The sequence below is a fragment of the Bombus impatiens genome, unplaced genomic scaffold (assembly GCF_000188095.3).
Source record: "Bombus impatiens unplaced genomic scaffold, BIMP_2.2 scf_0091, whole genome shotgun sequence".
NCBI lineage: Eukaryota > Metazoa > Arthropoda > Insecta > Hymenoptera > Apidae > Bombus > Bombus impatiens.
In genome coordinates this window covers 675,310-687,963 of record NT_176510.1, presented here as the reverse complement: position 1 = coordinate 687,963, position 12,654 = coordinate 675,310, and the positions used below count along the sequence as shown (strand labels likewise).

At 41.7% G+C, this 12,654-nt stretch overlaps 1 long non-coding RNA gene across 1 annotated transcript; it reads left to right on the top strand.

The window, feature by feature from the left end:
• The first annotated feature begins 9,676 nt into the window (after positions 1 to 9,676).
• On the top strand, positions 9,677 to 11,778 carry LOC112214146. The gene is made up of 3 exons (XR_002948068.2): positions 9,677 to 10,584; positions 10,707 to 10,807; positions 11,675 to 11,778. It is a non-coding gene; the product is annotated as an uncharacterized LOC112214146 (long non-coding RNA).
• Positions 11,779 to 12,654: the final 876 nt, after the last annotated feature.

Here is a 12,654-nt window from a genome sequence, read left to right as displayed (position 1 = left end):
TTGAGAGGCAACGAAGTCGCGCGGATCATTAATTAATCCCACGTGAATATGATGTGCGGCTTTTTCGAAATTGAAAACCTGTTTCCTTTACGTCATTTATCATCCGCCTCTTGATAACGCTCTAATGATGCGTAGCGTAAAAAAATACAAGCAATCGAGCAACCTGAGCGTGTCCACGTCGGATACGTTCTCTCGCCTAAACTTAATTATTTGACGCGAGTGTACAATTTTCTTTGCTATAAGTAGCTATCGAGTTATGGCACTGTTCTTGGTTGATTTTCGTTCGGAACGATCACAATCTTTGGAAGAAATCATCTAACGTGTAAGTGATATATCCTATACATTCGATAAGATTAAGAGCTCAAATAAAGTAAAAACGAGGATATTTCTAGAAATATATAGAAATATTCTGGTGTATTTTAAATATTTCAATGCGTCAAGCCTAAATTAATTAGAGTTCCTGTGTGAAAAGAAATTTTTCCAAGATCGAGTCGACGTCAGACGAAGCCAGGAGAAAGCAAAGAGGCACGTCTAATCTGGCGCGCGTTCACGGTCACGGAGTTCTAAGCCGTGGATGAAAAGAGCTTTTTAGCTGGCTATTCAGTCGGTTCAGCGACGGTACGCGAATGAAGAAAAAAGAAAAAAAAAGAGAATACGCAAATTGAAGGGGGCACCGGCGAGCATAGATACCTACGTGCGCGCGGATCCTCATCAGTCGTGTCTAGCCACGCCGTGGAGCGATGCCATAGGATGTTTTATTAGCATTTCCTAGAATCTCTATTTACAACTTCGGCCCGGATGCCTCGAAACCAGCTTGGATTCAGCGGAAAAACAGATTTCTCGCGAGTTGACTTTCCGCGAGGCGAATCCCGAGTTTGTTGAAACGATGAATAGGTGGTTTCGAGGTCTACGAAGATATTGATGGATGATGGATGGGGCATCCGCGAGAAATTGCAATGATTTCATCGAAGATTGATTCGTGTCGCTTTATGCTTGGAGTCTGAAGCGATACATTTGGAGTACAGTATAGCATAGCTTCGTTTATCCGAATCTCATGGGAAACAAATATTTTACGTAATAAAAATCGATTCTACCCACCAGCTATGATTTTTCGTTCATTCAATGAATTCAATCGGCAGGAATTTGCTTAACAGATTCGCTGCTATTAGAATACAGTTATCTCGTCGATGGAATACTATACTCTTTTCATCGAATATGTCCTTATCTTGAGTAATCGTGATTATTCTAACATAATTTCCACTATTTCGTTTCTCTATTTCGTTTCTCGTATTTTCTAGTGAATTTTATCGAAACGCACGCAAAGTAGTGTCGGATAATCGAACGCTAACTAAAATTGTATTACAACGAAGAGCTCGGCGTCAAAGAAGATCGAAAATTTATCTCGCAAATTATATTCTAAATTCCAAGTACAATTCTTACAGCACACATGTGATCTAAATTGCTCGAAACAAATTGTTAAAATCACTACATTAGAAATGGCGTGATGTGCAGAGGAATTCGTATGAGTGATAGACGAAGATATGGATATTTTAAGATATTTTTCTAAGCCAAGAGAAATTTCTAGACCGTGAAATTTAATAAATGCATTACAATATATATTACTAGATTAGAAATAGAAAAATGTGTCCCCGTGAAATTTCACGATTTCTGAGATTCCGAGTTAAAATATCGAAATGAGGGAAGATGACGAGGATTTCGGAAAAAGAATTTTTTCCGAGAAACTATCTACATAACGGAATTGGAGCGTCGAAACCGTGAAACGACACGTGAAATGCAAACTGATGGGGGAATTTTCCACGGAATCTAATTGACGAAGCGGGACAGGAATTATCGCGTTTATGCGAGGGCTTCTTCGAATACGAATGTTCGAATTACGGAATCGCGGCCCCTATGTGCCCTCTTCGATAGGTGGCCTCGTGTTTATGAATGAGATACATTATGCATGTATCAAGTGACGCGATTTATGTACGATATCGTCGCCGATCACCTCTCACTGACAATGAAACGAAAAATCTACAAGTTCTTCAACCTACATCGTGAAAGTTGCCGTAAAGAAAAATGATAAAATTACTTTTTTATCTCGTATACTTTTTTCCACTTGTTTCATCAGCTGAAATCACATGATCGTTGCTTAACAGTCAACGCTAGAGTTGCCAAACTTATCAAAACGACAGATTTTGGATTAAAATTAATTTCAATGTTAATTACAATTATCTATGTCCAGTACATCGCTCATCGATATTTCTGCTGTTAACGAAGTTTAATTTAGAGGCCATAAGCTTTCCAATTACAAGAGAAATAAAATGTTTATTTGTTATTTGTTTTACGTCGTCTATTTCGTTGATTTTTGTTCGTGCAATTCATCAAACTAATGGCATCTTTGAAGAGAAGATACGCAAGAAACTTTTCACTTCGGAATGACTCACTTGTTACAACGACATGGAACTCGTCGTTTCAACGAGCAAGTGTTTTGCTTGGTGGAATACCAGTGGAAATCAGGCCGAAAAATTGTCGGCCGGGCTACAAGGGGAGCATTGAAGGAAGAACAGCACGAAAGGAAGCAACAAGGGGGAAAGCTAATAACCGCGGAGGATCCAGGCCTGTGATTAATGCCCCTCTAAACGACACATCGCGTCTCGATTGCAGATGTAATCGCTAGCAAACCGGATGTAACGGGCCTCCGCGGCTGCAGCTTTGGTACATCGATCGATTCGAAAATGCAGGCACGTGCAATTGTACGCGCTTTGCAAACATAACGTAACGATTGGCGGTGAACGCGTGGGTCGTAGGTGAACGCACGGGCTTTGCGCAACGATTATATACCGATTTTTTACAAGAAACCGACGAAAGAACTCGCTCGACGAATATCGAGACCGTGAACCTCCTTCTGGCCTTTCTGGCATGCGCCAACAGGCCTCGTATAATACGATTAGTCGGTCATTCGCTGAATTATCGATTCTAGTCGAGTACCTATTTGCTTGCAATAGAGATCTTAGATGGCCATCTGAAAGCATATTAACCGCACTTAACGCAATTAGGCCTCGGTAAACGAAGAAACTAAAGGCGAATAGAAAATATCTCCAAGTTATACGAGTCACTCAGAAGCTATACCGATCAACTCCATAAATTAAGAAACAGGAAAAAGTGATGAAGTTATTTCTCATCGTTTGAAATAAAAATAATTTTAAATATAGGTAGTGGGACAAATAGGTGAACTTCAATTATACGAATCGCTTCTTCTGCGATGACATCAAATGAGCGAATTTCTGCCGTACGAAAACAATATGAAGATTGATCGCGTTGCAACGTGGCCATTATACGGAACCATCAAAGACCCTCGAAAACGAATCATTTGTTTGACGAACCTGAAGAGACAATTTCTGAGCATCGTTGTGGCAACGGTCGAGCAGCATAGAGGAGTTCGTACGTCGACCGGAGCTCGGTGACCTTAATAACCTCGTTGCCTGTTCCCGACGATCAATTAATTACCGCCTAATTGGCGTTAAAGCGCCGGTATCGTCGCGATAAACCTGTAACGCTACAAGCGACCAGCGACGTTGTCCCCCATCGCCGTTAACGAAAACCATCAGCGTCCAGTTCTCTCATTCGCTGTGAAACAAAATAACGTCGTATATCTTCAAGGATTCAATAGCGCAAAGATAAAAAAAAGGGAATATTCGAATTTTCTAGAAAACTCCTTCATCGAGAATAAATTTTCTAAGAGAAATCATAAAGAGAATGCTGTTGATCGTGATTGGCTAACAGCGTGACATCCTAACTTCTCCACTACTCTCGCTTTCTGATCATGGAGACATCACTTTTGCTCGGACGAAAATCTGTGACTTAACCAAGCAGGAATGCTCGTTCATATTTTTATGACAAAGTAAAAATTTTTTTTCTTTTGGGTATTTTATACATTTTAGCATGCTGTGTACATTCCATGGGTAATTGCATCTTTAAATTTTCCATAAGTGCACAAAAATCAGCATTGGACCGATCATCGATAAGGACAATTTTCCACCACCAAAGGGACAAACATTTTATTAGAAGATGGCAAAATGACAATTTATGGGGACGAAGGAACCACTATAACTTCCCTTCGAGTTAACGACGATCCGATTCTGCCCCCGAAAAGAGAGGCGGTTCTCCCTTTCGTGTTCCCGCGGGCAACGCGGCGCGCGGCCACGCGGTCTCATTGCCAAATATGGCTGGCCGCGGTATTCTTAGCACTGCTCGAGCCCGAACGACACTCGCCGGAGCCGGCCGAGCGGACTGCTTCGTTCCTCTCCGCGAACACGGAGACGACACGACCGCCTCGGGTGAGAACCGATGCGATAGAACTCTAAGACGAAGCATAAACGAGTCGGATAGAGCCACGAGGAGGGAAGATACGGAGGCAAGTGGGACGATAAGGAGCATCGTGGCTGAACGAAAAACGCGAAATAAACGATCGCGTACTGAAGTAACTCGGGAGAGATGACAGTTATCCGACTGCAACTGGGGATTGGAAGGATAACAGGTTGGATAAGAGAGGTTTATGCACCACGTTGGCTACCGATCATTTCTGAAACGATTATAGCGCCCGATGCACGGAGAAACCGAATTCTGAACGTGTTTTCATATTCCATTGCGATATCTAATTCTCATTGAGATCGACTGAAATCGAGATACGAAGATGAAGACCACAGTTACGAGAAGAATAAGGAGGAAACAAAGTACGTTTTCCACGTGGTTTCACGTTATATAGAAAATCAGCAGCATACGATAGTATTCGAGCTATGACACAAATAGCCTTCAAGAAAAGCACTTGCTAGGTTAAGGAACGATTTCCCGTGTGCACTTCGAACTTGGTACTCGAGCAAATAAACCCGTGAATCGGTCAATTTCATCGGAATCGTTCCAAAGAAGGACGAGAGAAAGGAATCAAGTGTGACGATGGAAAAGGGCCAATATTTTCTTTCCCAACCGCCTCACGATAAATCAATATTTTAATCGAGCGCCCCGGGAAACCACTTCCCGTTTGTGTTTTCTATCGTCCGACTTTTCCGCCAGGAAAACGGAGCTACGGAATTCTTCGAGCGCAAAATGCGATATTTCGTATAAACGACTGCCGATCAACGTTATTTTGGCAGTGGAAGATTAAGAACAAAGAAAATTCATGCTTGTGAAACTATACGCAACCCGACTCGACAAACATCTAATTCAAATACGTCGAGCAATATTTAATAACGCTCGGACATAGACGAGCAGCTGAAGAGACGCCAGGAATCGTTGTTATTTTCGGATCTGTATGCTGTGTTGCAGCGTCCACTTGCAAGTGGATTCACCGAATTGCACTGTTTCCTTCGCGTCCAAGAAAATTGTCGATCGATCTCTGGATCGTCGGATACTTGCCACGAGATCCGGATACGGACACGTTTAGGTTCGTTCGTTCGACAGTCGATGACCACCTAGCTAAAGTTCAAAGGATACCTTTCGTCGTCTACAGGGTTGGCGCGCCCACCTTCCGATTTCTGGGTCAGGTCAGAAGGGTGTGGTGAATGCTTCGAGTGCTGATCACTCGATGATTTATCGAAACGAGGCTGCAATTTCATTAGACACCGTAGACCTTCGCCGGTGATCACCGGTTACGCGACTTTCCGTGGGAAGGTGCGGCTTTTTCCCTCCAAGGCTACGTCAACCTTTGTCTACAATTTCCTGAACCGTTTTCGTCCATCGATCCTCGCAGAAACTTTGAAATATCTTCCAACGAAACATGATGTATTAAATTTTGAATTTCACCAAAAACAAATACATTTATCGTTTATTAAAATAAAATATCGTATATATGTTGATATCTGCGGCTCCTAAATACTTCTTATTTTAAACATCACCTACAACATGACAAATCACAGTTGTTCATTAAAACGTTATGACTCTAACTTTTTGTTCCCCTCGATTCCTACGTGCCTTCCTTCGGTAATACGGCCGGCATTTCTAACTCTTCGCACGTCCTTGTCGCTCTTACACGCGTCATAACTCGCGCGTTCTCGTGAATGAATTTCTATAACTCTATCGAATATGTGTCCAGCGTCGCAAAACCGAACGTCCCGCGAATGTAAAACGCTCGAAAGTAACCTAGTCGAACTTCGTCAATCTGGGTCAAACGTTTCCCAAAATTCATCCGTACTTTTCATCATCCTAAAAATCTCTTGATCGTTCGAGCGTTACAGAATCGTGAATAAAGAGAGCTCCGGATTGTTTTGTCTTTTGACGAAGATTAAAGAACAAAATGGACAAACCCAGGGAAGAGTGAACACAAGGGTGAAGAAGCAAACGAACTTGCGCGAAAATAAACGAAGGAAAGAACCGGTGACCGTACAGGAGAGAGAACGAGGAAGCGAAACAAGCGTAGGTCGATAGAAGTGCTATGATAGGAGCAAGGTGTAAGGTAGCAGGTTGTCAGGGCAAGGGAAAGAGAGAAGGAAAAGAGGAAAGGAAATTGGAGGAAGCGAGAAGACCGGGCCACATAAACGGCAGTGAGAGTGAATGGATCGATGAGACCGTCTCGACGCAGCGGGCGCCATCGCCAAAACATCGTCGGGCCAAAATGTCAGCGTTCATCGATCTTTGGGATTAGCTGGTCTGTAATTTGCCAAATTGCAATGTCATTGAGCGATCCATGAGCTTCCTTAAATCGCTAAAAGCGGAGCTTCGCGTTCTTTGATGTTTACGAAAGAAACATTTAAACTTGCGTCGAGCATTGAGTTGGAGAAACTCTAATTTCTGAGAAGAATCTGTTTATCCGAAAGGAAACAAGATAGGAACAGATTGAGAGGTGTATACACGAGAGAGATAGAAATTTTCTAACAGTACGATCGAACGTGTTGCGTCACCGATATAGAAACGAGTACATATTTCGTTGCACGTTCGTCATGCATTGGAGCGAAGACCTTAGAAGACGGTGTACTGTCAGCTGCCGCGATTATGAGCTATGCTTACTGCCAATTTATCTTATGCCGTGATCACAATGCTATGCTTGCATACTCGAGGTCGTTGACCTAGCCGAGATACGATATTTCCATATGGTTTTTCATCGTTTCCATGCGTATTCGGCTATACAAGATCAATGTAACATCACGCTTATAGACGAATATCTACGACCGTATTACTCGTCCTAATTGCCATTGATTATTCAATGCTCGTTCTATAGAATTATTTATGGCCACGATAATTCGATTTGCTACATCAACTAATACCTTCTACGTGAATAAATTTGCAAACACTATCGATCATCCGTAAAAGTAGATTGTCTCGACGGAAGCTAAACGAGATCAGCCTTTGTCTTTACACTATAATGCCATTGTATCATGTTATAATACCTCTTTGTGTCTCATGTAGTCGCAAAGTGCCACGGGAAACGCATTACCAACGTATAATAGAATCCCTCGAATGCTGGTTCTGTGTTTTCCGCAATTAGCCAAACCATTAAAAAAAAGTATCTAACTAGAGGCCAATGCACAAAGTGGCTACCACAGAGAGATTTCGAAGCAAGAAAATCACCAGTCGAGGAATGGTTCTTGACGATTAGAGGCGAGTTTCTTGTCGGTAAGCTCGATTAAACCACTTTGTGTGACGACGACACAGTGGAGCCGTACACGCATGCAAAATAGCGCGAATCGTCGGACCTCTTTGATCTAGAAAGTCCATGGGAACTCGACCAGAACCGTTCACTTTCGCGATTTCTACGCCACAGACTCTCTCTCTCTCTCTCTCTCTCTCTCTCTCTCTCTCTCTCTCTCTCTCTCTCTCTCTCTCTCTCTCTCTCTCTCTCTCTCTCTCTCTCTCTCTCTCTCTCTCTCTCTCTCTCTCTCTCTCTCTCTCTCTCTCTCTCTCTCTCTCTCTCTCTCTCTCTCTCTCTCTCTCTCTCTCTCTCTCTCTCTCTCTCTCTCTCTCTCTCTCTCTCTCTCTCTCTCTCTCTCTCTCTCTCTCTCTCTCTCTCTCTCTCTCTCTCTCTCTCTCTCTCTCTCTCTCTCTCTCTCTCTCTCTCTCTCTCTCTCTCTCTCTCTCTCTCTCTCTCTCTCTCTCTCTCTCTCTCTCTCTCTCTCTCTCTCTCTCTCTCTCTCTCTCTCTCTCTCTCTCTCTCTCTCTCTCTCTCTCTCTCTCTCTCTCTCTCTCTCTCTCTCTCTCTCTCTCTCTCTCTCTCTCTCTCTCTCTCTCTCTCTCTCTCTCTCTCTCTCTCTCTCTCTCTCTCTCTCTCTCTCTCTCTCTCTCTCTCTCTCTCTCTCTCTCTCTCTCTCTCTCTCTCTCTCTCTCTCTCTCTCTCTCTCTCTCTCTCTCTCTCTCTCTCTCTCTCTCTCTCTCTACCCTTCTACGTACTCACGTGCAACTGAAAAATCACGGGGTGACACAAAAGTTATCCGGAATTCGGACCACGTGTAATAACTATTACCTCCTACAGAAGTCTCCTATAGTTTCTAATACACCTGTTTTTTTTAAACTACTAACCCTTTCACTCACTAACAAGATCACGAGAAATTCAGAATGAATTTAGAAAATGACTATTTCTCCGATATCTTGACGTCATACGCAGAAAATATGTACATGTAATACTATCCACGACAGCTTAAGCTATGTTGTAAAAGGATGAAAAGGGGATGGTAAAAGAATAAAGAACTCGGAGAATAGTGACGTATATCTTTAACGCGAAGACTTCTTGCAATTCTGCTATCGGATAAACAAAACTACTTTTAACTTCTTATAGAAAATAATAGTAATAACCGTAACACGTATGACATTTGACATTTCAGGTTATATAGATGCGAGAATAATAGCAGGGTAAAACAAAGAATTAGTCTACTTTACTTTTAGAAGAGGTTGCTGCCAATGAATCAAACAAGACACACCTGATATTGAAATAGCAAGACGGAGTCTTCACGATGACTCGAGGCGCAAAGATAACATTGTCCGACTAATTCCTCCGCGTTCGTCCGATGACATAATCGACCACTGTGTGCAATAGTGTGCATGCAAATCGTGGTAGTTTCTCGACGTTCGCGCATGCCACTGCCCACGGAAGCGCATAATTAATGCAACGCGACTATTGCAAAATCAAGGAAAAAGGGTTAGCATCGAAGACGAGTAATTCGACGGGGAATGAACGCGCGTGATGTAACCGCCTGAAATGACCATAATCCCGTATTCGTCTTCCTTCGGCCGATTGCAAAAGAAACGCTCGATTCAGCCTGTGTACGATTATTTCTTCACCACAGTACCGTTCAAAAACTTCGGGAAGTAAATAGCCGACGAATAAAACAACAAGGCTGGATTGTAAGGGATGTTTTCGTCGAAAGGTACGTAAAAGAAGCTGGGAACATTGAGAGAGCAATGGTAACGAGGACGTTGGCTGCTATTCAAAAGACTCGTTTCTTCAGCGATCAGCTGATCGACGAGAAACTGGGACCTCTACGTTTAATTGCCGAAACTATACTAATCTTAATCATTACCAATTTGTTTATCGATTAGTTAAATGTTACATTTCATCTTGATAGATTGTTGTCCGATTATTCTTCATCAACAGTTTCTCTCGACGCTATTCACTTTCTCTCGTCTCTTCCACATTTTGTAAAAGTTCTATGTTTTGTAAAAGGTATAGAAACTTCGCTGAATGTCCTATGCAAATTTCTCTGTGAAAGCAGATCGATCGCGCGAGCAAGATTTCGTGATGAGAGATCATCCATGGGTACCATTCGAAATTAATAGTCAGTTTGGCGCGTATCTGACCTAAAAATTAGCGTAAATTTCGCGAAAGCGGCTTACACGTCCCAACCAGGCGTGCTCGCTCGTCGCTCTTGAGTAGCTCGCTCAGCGTTTTCGCGACTTGAGTGGCCACACGAGCCTTTCAGACACGAACTTTCAGAGAGCAGACGAGGAGCGGGGTTGAGTTGGGAAAAAGGAAAAAAATAGATTCCATGCGAAGAGAATCAGTGGGAAAAAGTCGCTCGTAAGAGGGATTCCTTAACCACCCTTGATTTCCATCCACTTCTGGCTAATTGACTCGACTCCAGACCGCTTTCAGCCTCGAATTACTTCGAGCATAAAAGAAACGAGCTTTCCAAATTTCTCAGACGCTCTTCAGTCATATTTTTTTTCTTTTTTTGCTTGTCGATAGACGGATCAAACTCGAGGACAAAGTCGGAAATTAAATTGTTTTCTCGTTTAATCTCCACCAAAAGAAAAAAACAAGGGAAAACCGATCGAGAAATGAAAAGGGATTTTTCAATGGTAGAAGCCAAGTATTTACGTGGTGATTTTATCAAGACTGAACAGAAAGCTTCGACTATAGGCGCATAGGATAGCCGGAGCGTTGTGCATGAACGCTTCAGCAACGAAGAATTCGCGAATCTGGGACAGTTTGATCGATAATGGCGTAAACCTGGCCGCGGCAATTCCAGGAATGGCAGCCTAATTGGATCCTCCTTAAATAAGTATTTCAATCTACCCGCAGCCCGCCGTTCTCTCAAGGCACGTCGCTCTTTTCGAGACGAACAACCGTGCGAACGTTTTTTCGAATCCTTTCGAAAGGTGAAACTTTTTAAACCTACCAATTAAGCAATATGAACTAATTAAAAACAACGTTTTAAACTATAATATAATCCATTTATAAGTTAATTAGAGAAACTGTTAAATACCCGTGTGTCGATCAGCCATGGAAACAAGAAGAGGATCACATGGAAACAAAAATTCGAGGATTTTCAAGAGACGAAGACAAACTTCGTACAAAAGGGTGGATAGTGACGGTGAAGATGTAAGTAGGTGGATATTAAAACTATTTAAAACAGAACAGAAAAATGACTAGTATCGCTTTGAAAAGTACCATAGGGTTTGTTTGCCCGGGTTCTATTTGGATTTCGCGAGCCACTCGTTCAAGGTCACACGTCGTCCGCAGCATTCATAGTGATGCACTAGCGTGCATTCTGCACCGACGAGAATCGATAAACCACGGCAAAGGGATTAAAACCTTTGCTATATATCTCAGAACCAACAAATTTTCAACCTCGCAACTTTTGTATCATTTCTATCGTGTTTTTTATCTAAACGTTTTCCAATGTCAAAACTAACCAACGTATTCATTTGAGATTAATGTCTGCTCGTTTGCTATTCAATCGTTTAATTTCTGTCGAGAAAATTTCGTCAGGTTTTTAAACATATTAATGGATAATTTTACATGCAACTTCACATCCCGTTCCAAACCATAAAAAGTTCCCAACTTTCTCCCTTTTTCTCCCCTTTCCAGTGACGTGCAACTACGCAACGTGGTTAAGCTACAAGAGCATGTAATTTACAGAAATAATTACCGTATCCCTCGAGGAAAGAGATAACTCAACCCCTGAATGATTCACTCCTATCAATTTATACAGTAAAGAATCCTCTCGCGGTTATTTGCGCTATAAAGTTGCTTTGGACTTGTTAACCCCCCATTAAGAGAATTAATGTAACTTAAAAATGCTAGAATTAAAAGAACGATTTCTTCTTTGACTAAATTTCGTTTCGAAGCGCCAATAATTTTTTATTCATCCTTGTAATCTATATTCGAATACTACTCAAGTAGAACAAAAAAAATACAAGTTTTGAACTGAGAGAACGGCCGGTCTAAAAATTATTTCTGTTTCAGAAGTTATATTGAACTCAGTGCAGAATGTTACTTTCACAAAACAGCGTTCAGTTCGCGGACAAAGGAAGCTAAGTTTGAGTTGTAGTTTTGAGTTAATTTACAGGTAAGTTAAATTAAAGTTTCAATTAGATTACCAAATTTCCCAAATTTGGATTAGAGTTTTGTGTTAAATCTCAATTAAGTTAGGTTAAAACATTCAGTTAAGTTAGAGAATAGTTTAAACACAAAATTTTAATTTTAAACACATCTAGTCGATTAGGTACTATCATTAATAAAGATGTAGGAATCGATTAAAATTTTTTAATGACCTAAAATAATGATAAATCTTTTCTCCAAACTTATAATGGGGGAAATGACCTTGAATAATTCAGAGATTTACACGGAGCTATTGAATAAGCACTAAGCAGTAGCTCCAGCGATCACGTGACGAACATTGCTCCGCGGCACGTGCACGTAACAACAAATCGGAAGAAGCAATGTTACGTCACCGACAAACAATCGCGTCAGGTACGCAATCGCGAAATTGGTTTTGAGTAGCAAGAAGACACCGCTCAACTGGAGTTACGTTACGAGAGAACGAAGAAGCCCTACGAACGAAAATTATCCAATGTTCATTACATGCGCGAGCCTCACGCGCGACTATCGGCCGAATTACAGACAATCCAGACTGCAACGATTAGAATCGCGCAAATAAGCTTCACAGATAAATCTGAAACGATCTAATTTTAGAACACAGTTTAACAACTCGCCGGAATGCTAATCCACGGTGTCAAATACACAGATGGAATTATAAAATTATCCGCGTGATCACCGTCATTCGATATCGTTTTCTTCTATTCTTCTTTTTCCTTCCCTTCTTTATGGCGAGCGAAACGAAAACTTCGTTTTCAACCGTGCTACAGAAACTACATACTACGAATTTTAACGACACCGTAAAAAGCGTTTATTTTAGGAATGCGATGTGAGGAACAAGTTAGCAC